Source organism: Loxodonta africana, chromosome 25, assembly GCF_030014295.1.
Source record: "Loxodonta africana isolate mLoxAfr1 chromosome 25, mLoxAfr1.hap2, whole genome shotgun sequence".
NCBI lineage: Eukaryota > Metazoa > Chordata > Mammalia > Proboscidea > Elephantidae > Loxodonta > Loxodonta africana.
The window spans coordinates 53,956,047-53,963,543 of NC_087366.1; the positions used below are offsets into that span (position 1 = coordinate 53,956,047).

The 7,497-nt window shown below is 40.7% G+C and overlaps 1 non-coding gene across 1 annotated transcript; it reads right to left on the reverse strand.

Annotated features, from left to right (window-relative positions):
- Positions 1–212: 212 nt before the first annotated feature.
- LOC111747628 (U6 spliceosomal RNA) lies at positions 213–319 on the reverse strand. Its single transcript, XR_002783610.1, has one exon. It is a non-coding gene; the product is annotated as a U6 spliceosomal RNA (small nuclear RNA).
- Positions 320–7,497: the final 7,178 nt, after the last annotated feature.

Below are 7,497 nucleotides of genomic sequence, written 5' to 3' on the forward strand. Positions count from 1 at the left end.
TGTCTTTAGCCATTGTCTTTGTTGTTCTACTAATTTCTACATAGTGACCCCATGTGACAGAGCAGAATTTTCCCATTAGGATTTTCTTGGCTGTAATCTGTACAGAAGCAGGTTGCCAGATCTTTCTCCTGCAGAGCTGCTGGTTGAGTTTAGACTGTCAAGCTTTCATTTAGCTACTGAGCACTTAACTGTCTATATCATCAGGGCTCCTTAAAACTTTGGAACGCTTGATGAATCTGTGTATCATCCTTGTGCGGGGGCCATGCCAATCTTCTCTAAATTACTCCAGTTTTAGTATATGTGCTGCTAAAGGGAGCACTATTAGCCATTAACCAAAAATCCAAATCCCTTGTCATCGAGTTGATTCTGACTCATAGCAACCCTACAGGACAGAGTAGAACTGCCCCATAGGGTTTCCAAGGAGCAGCCGGTAGATTCCAACTGCCGACATTTTGGTTAGCAGCTGAACTCTCAACCACTGTGCCACCAGGGCTCCATTACCCATTAGGGAGATGCAGATTAAAACCACAATGAGATATTACCTCACCCCCACTAGAATGGCTGTGATTAAAACAAAAAAAGGAAAATAACAGGTCCTGGTGAAGATGTAAAAGAAATTTTTTTTCCTTTTGGTGAAGATGTGGAGAAATTGGAACACTCGTCTGTTACTGGTGGGGATACAAAATGGTACAGCCACCATGGAAAACAGTTTGGCAGTTTTTCATAGAACTACCATATGACCCAGCAATTCCCATCCTAGGTGTATACCCAAAAGAACTAAAAGCAGAAACAAAAACATATACTTGCACTCCAGTGTTCATTGCAGTACTATTCACAATAGCCAAAAGCTGGAAATAACCTAAATGCCCATCAACAGATGAATGGATAAACAAAATGTGGTACATACATACAATGGCGTACTACTCAGCTATAAAGAGAAATGAAGCCTTGGTACATTCTACAACATGGATGAACCTTGAAAACATTATGCTGAATGAAATCAGTCAGCCACAAACGGACAAATACGGTATGATCCCACTTATATGAAACAAGCTAGCAAATAGAAACCAAAGCTTATTAGTGGCCATAAGAGGTGGGAGAAAGGGGGGCAGGGGGAGTTATTACACAGGGGGCACTGAGTTTATGCTGATGGTGGTGGATTAACTGGGAAAAGGATGGTGATAGAGGTTGAACAACATGAAGAATGTAATAAATGTCACTGAATAATGTATGTAAAAATTATTGAATTAAAAAAATTCTGGTAAAAGCAGTTAATCTATTTACCAAAAAAAAAAAAAAAAAGTCAGTAGACCATGTGCCAATATAAACCCAAGTAATTGAGTTAATTTAGGGGAAATCCAATACTCTTTAGCCTGGAAATGTTGCTTTGGGAGTGGCCTTCTTTGGGAAAATGGAGGAATATCTTTCTTATGAATAGAACTTTTTGCTTTTTGAAGTTATCAACTTTATCACTGATGGTGCCTTTCATCTTAAAAGATGATAACTCTCCCAGTTTTCTTCAACTACAATAATCCTAAATATGTCTTTTCCCATCCATTACTTTCAAATTTTCTCTGCCTTAATGTTTTTGGTGGATGTCTTAGTCATATAGTGCTGCTATAATGGAAATACCACAAGTGGATGGCTTTAACAAAGAGAAGTTTATTCTCTTACAGTCCAGTAGGCTAAAAGTCCGAATTCAGGGCATTGGCTCCAGGGGAAAGCTTTCTCTCTCTGCTGGCTCTGGAGGAAGGTCCTTGTCATCAGTCTTCCCTTGGTCTGGGAGCATCTCAGCCCAGGAACCGCGGGTCCAAAGGACGCACTCTGTTCCTGGGGCTGCTTTCTTGGTGGTATGATATCCCCCTGTCTCTCTGTCCCCTTCTCTCTTTTATATCTCAAAGAGATTGGCTTCAGACACTATCTAATCTTGCATATTCATCAATATAACTGTCACTAATCCATCTCAATGGGATCTCTTGTAATTAGCATGTAGCAGAGTTTGTTTTATTTTTAACATATTCTAACAGTCTTTGTCTTATAACTTGGAAATTTGCCATGTGACTACTAGTATATCTAGATTTATGTGCATCACCTTATAAAGTGCTATTTATTCCTCTTCTTTCTGTCACTCCCACCTTCTCCTTCCTTTCTTGGCTTTCTTTGGATCAATTGAGATTTGTTTCTTTTCTCATCCTGTTCCCCTGGCCCTTCTAGTTTTGAAGTTATGTATTCTAGGTTTCTTCTTTTTTTTTCTTTTAGTGGTCCCCCTAATTATTTTAATATGCATACTGCATACTTAACAAACTCTAAACTCAATAAGTATCTTTACTCTCTTTAAGGTGAGACATTTTCATGCTGATTGCTTCCTCTTAATATACTTGCTTTTTCAGTATTTTAGTTCTGCCCTTATTTTGTTAACTCTTCAAATTAGACGTTATTATTTTGTTGAATATAGTTAATTTTTGTTTAGATTTATCACTTAGCAATGTTTTTACTCACTATTCCTCCTTGCATCACATACCTTCCACCTAGGATGGTTTCCTTCTGCTTGAAATACACCCTTTATCATTTATATAAGTGAGGATCTATTGATTATAAGAGGAGGCCTGGTGGTGCAGTGGTTAAGCACTCAGCTGCTAGCCAAAAGGTCAGTGGGTTGAACCCACCAGCTGTTCCATGGGAGAAAGATGTGGCAGTCTGCTTCTGTAAAGATTACAGTCTTGGAAATGCTCTGGGGCAGTTCTACTCTGTCCTATAGGGTCACTATGAGTTTGGAATAGATTCAACAGCGAACTTTTTTTTTTTTTTTTCCAGGGAAGGTTATTGATTATAAGGGGTCCCTGAGTGGCCCAAATGGTTAAGCACTAGGCTACTAACTGAAATTCTGGCAGTTCAAACCCACTCAGAGGTGTCTCAGAAGTCAGGCCTGGTGACCTGCTTCCAAAAGGTCACAGCTTTGAAAACCTTACGGAGTGCAGTTCGCTCTGCACAGTTGGGGTCACCAGGAGTAGAAACTGACAGCAGCAACATCGACTGTAAATTCTCTCAGTTTTCTCTGTCTAAGTGACTTAGTTTTGTACTCATTCTTGAAAGATCAATTTTCTGGGTGTGTAAATCTAGGCTCGAAGTTATTTTCCTTCAGGACTTTGAAGCCGTTATTCATTATTGCAGTGGAGAAGTCTCGTAAGTCTAACTGTCAGTCTTTTGTTGGTTATCCATTTTTTCTCCATAGATGCTTTTACAAACCTTCTCTTTCTCTGGTGTTCTAAAGATTTTAGATGCCAATTTAAAAAAAAAAAAAAAGGACTTCTTGGATCTAAGGATTGATGTCCTTTGACTATCCTGGTCACTATTTCTTTGAATGGTGCCTTCTGCCTATTCTCTATATTAACTCTTTTGGAAGCTCTGTTTAGACTTTGTTAGATTTTCTCTCTCCATCTTTTATATATCTCCTTCATATTTGCCATCTTGTTTTCTCTATGCTCCACATTACGAAGATTATTTTTCAATCTCTCTTCCAAGTCACCAATTCTTTCTTTAGCTGTGTCTAAGCTCAGATTTAATATATCTAATGAGTTTTGGGAACCCCCAGTAGCATAATGAGTTTTGGCATAGTAGTTAAGAACTACAGCTGCTAACTTAAAGGTCAGGAGTCTAAGTCCACCAGGCACTCCTTGGAAACTGTATGGGGCAGTTCTACTCTGGGCTACAGGGTTGTTATGAATCAGAATTGACTTAATGGCAACGGGTTTTTTTTTTTTTTGGTTTAATGAGCTTTTCTTAAAAAATATATTGTTTTTATTTCTTGAGATTTTTGGTTCCCTTTCAACTCTGCTTCATTGTTCTAAATTCTCTGTTTATTGCTCGTATTTTAAAAGCACCACTTAATTTCCTTAAATGTATCAAAGATTTTTTTTTTAATTGTGCTGTAGATGAAAGTTTACAGAGCAAATTAGTTTCTCAAACAATTAATACATACGTTATTTTGTGACATTTGTTGCCAACCTCATGATGTGTCAACACTCTCCCTTTCTCAAATTTTAGTTCCCCATTTTAAACTTTCCTGTCCCCTTTAGCCTTCTCATCCTTGCCCTTGGTTTGGTGCACCCATTTAGTCTTGTTTTGTTTTGTGGGCCTGTCTGATCTTTGGCTGAAGAGTGAAACTCGGGAGTGACTTTAGTACTTAGTTAAAAGGGTGCCCAGGGCCTACACTCTCAGGGTTTCTCCAGTCTCTGTTAGACCAGTAGGTCTGGTCTTTTTTTGTGAGTTAGTATTTTGTTCTATATTTTTCTCCAGCTCTGTCCAGGACCCTTTATTGTCATCCTCATCAGAGAAGTCAGTGGTGGTAGCTGGGCACCATTTTGTTGTGTGGACTCAGTCTGGTGGAGGCTGTGGTATCTGTGGCCCATTAGTCCTTTGGACTAATCTTCCCCTTGTGTCTTTGTTTTTCTTTCTCTTCCCTAGCTCCCGAAAGGGTGAGACCAGTGGAGTATTTTAGATTATCACTCACAAGCTATTAAGACTCAGGTGCTACTCACCAAAGTAGGATGTAGAAATTTTCTTTTATAACTATGTTATGCCAATTGAGCTAGATGTCCCCCAAGAGCATGGTCCCTATCTATCAGCCCAGTAATTTGGTTCCATCAGGGAGTTTGGATGTGTCTATGAAGCTCTCAGGACCTTGCCTTGGTCAAGTTGTGCTGCATTCCCCAATATTATGTACTGTCTTACCCTTCACCAAAGTTCCCACTTATCTATTGTCTATTTAGTGTTTTTCCATGCCTACCCCTCCCCTCCCTCGTAACCTTCAAAGATTGTTTCTTTTTGTGTGTAAACCTTTTCATGCTTTTTAGTAATAATGGTCTCATACAATATTTGTCCTTTTGTGATTGACTTATTTCACTCAGCATAACACCCTCCAGATTCATCCATGTTGTGAGATGTTTCTCAGATTCATCATTGTTCTTGATCATTGTGTAGTATTCCATTGTGTGTATGTACCACAGTTTTTTTAATCCATTCATCTGTTGTTGTGCACTTAGGTTGTTTCCGTCTTTTTGCTATTGTGAACAATGCTGCAATGAACATGAGTGTGCATATGTCTATTCATGTGTCTGCTCTTATTTCTCTAGGGTATATTCCTAAGAGTGGGATTGCTGGATCATACGGTATTTCTATTTCTAGCTTTTTAAGGAAGTGTCATATTGTTTTCCAAAATGGTGGTACTATTTTACATTTCCACCAGCAGTGTATAAGAGCTCCAATCTCCCTGCAGCCTCTCCAACCTTTGTTATTTTCTGTTTTTTTTTTTTTTTAATTCATGCCAGTAATGTTGGAGTGAGATAGTATCTCATTTTAGTTTTGATTTGCATTTCTCTGACGCCTAGTGATCACAAATATTTCCTCATGTGTCTGTTAGCCACTCGAATGTCTTCTTTGGTGAAGTGTCTGTTCATATCCTTTGCTCATTTGAGCCAGAATCTTCAGGAATCTGCATTTTTAAGAAGCCCCTCAGGTGATTCTTATGAAACACATCAAAATGGCTCTGAAGACTGGCATTTAGAGACCACAGCAGATGATGAAAGTTTAAAAACTGCCTAAGAAGATGTGAGCATTAAATGGAACCCCTGGCAAGAAATCTGAACATGTCCACTTTCTGTCCTTTGGATAATGACTGTAATGATTTATTATGGGCTGTGGGGGTGTGATGATGGAAGAAATATGCAGATCAAGAGAACACTAGGAAAGATATTGTAAAGTGGCCAAGAACCTAGCCTAGAAATCCTGATTGTATATATTCCTTTAAGCTAAGCTGAAGGTATAACTGCCTGTTCCCATGATGCTCCTGGACATTATAAGTGCAACAAAGCATCATGAGTTTCTATGAGCCAGAAGGGTTTCTATCTTTTACATACTATTCAGGGGCTTCAGCAGGCCCTGGCTGCAGTGCACCTGGCAGCAATAAAATATCATATTTGCCATTAATATTTCTCATCCTCTGATGGAAACGAAGCCAGGTACAATCTAGCTAAAACCAAGGTAATAAAATACAGGAACTGGGTTATATTTCTGTAGCAGGTTGAATGATGGCCTCACATCCTAACCCCCAGAAACTATGAATGTAGCATTATTTGGTGGGGCACACCCTGCCCTTTGTGTCTCCCCTCTCCCGTATCTGGCACAGTGTCTCACACTTAGTAGGTGCTCATCCTTCTGCACTGAGTCAGCTCTGGCACTGATTATTTTCTCTTGCTTGGAATACTGCTAATCACAGAGACAGATGGCAACCGCTCTTTCTTGTCGGATCTCGAACATCGATGCTGCTCTGGGATGCCTAATTGTTCTTCATGGACGGTTAAATCCTGCTTAATTTGTTTGAGCACTAAGCAATGTCTCCGATTTATAGGCATTCAATCAAGCAGCCAGGGCTAGGGAAGATTGTGTACCTGGCACTAACAGCTCCCCACCATGCCTGGGCCAGCAAGTAGCCCCAGGGCCCAGGCTTCCTTACCCTCTGTCCCTACCAGCATGGGTTCTATGGGCACACTTGCAATGGCAGCTGGGTCCCTTTTATCCACCAGGCCAGGGGCTAGAGAGACAGAAAACACAAAGACATTGTTCCTGCCCTGGAATACCTTGCTGTGTTTAGGCAGGCAGAACTTCAAGCTTTAAGCAGCTCACAATGGATGTTCTCAGTCAGGTGGCTGTGAAAGGTGGTTTAGGGAAGGGGGGCTGGGTAATGTTATGGCTGAGAGCATGGGCTGTGGATTAGAGGGTCTGAGTTAGAGTCAAGGCTCTACTCCTCACTAGCTATTTGATCTCTCTGGGTTGCACGTTCTTCGTCATTAAAACGAGAATTATAATGGCTGCTTCCTGTGATTGGCACGAGGACTAAGTGAGATCATGGACTTAGAGCAGAATGTCTGGCCCAGTAAGTGGCCACGTCAGAATCACCCTGAGCTGATTTCACGGCTCCCTGGCCTGCCCCCATTGGCCTGGCCTTTGGTACATTGTGCCCACCCCCATCTCTGACTCCCACCTGCTGCTACAGCCACCTGTCTGGATTCCTGACCAGTCCTTACCTCCTGTTACTGCCTGTTCTTGTCTTAACTTCTGGGACTGTCTTTTTCAGTTGGTATTGTCTTGATGACCCCAGTTCTTCTTCTGCCCCAAGACCTATCATCAAAGGGCCCATGCAATCCCTTCCTTTCATTCCTTAAAATGGAGGTTTCCATCAATCTGTTCTTATCAAGAGCCTTCCCCATCATGAGGAAGGTGCCTACCTTAAAGTGGGGAGCTTTCGTTTAGTAGGGTTTGGATTCCTTGTCCTTATTCAGCTGCCTCATCTCAGAGCACACTGTGAAAGGGGAAAGTTTTGGTCCATTCTGCCCTAAAAAAAAATTACAGCTTAATACAACTTCTTATGTGTGTGAGCCAGTGATAAAAGTGCCATCTCTGCAGAGCATGAGAAGAAGAGCTAATACAGCCTGGGAAAAT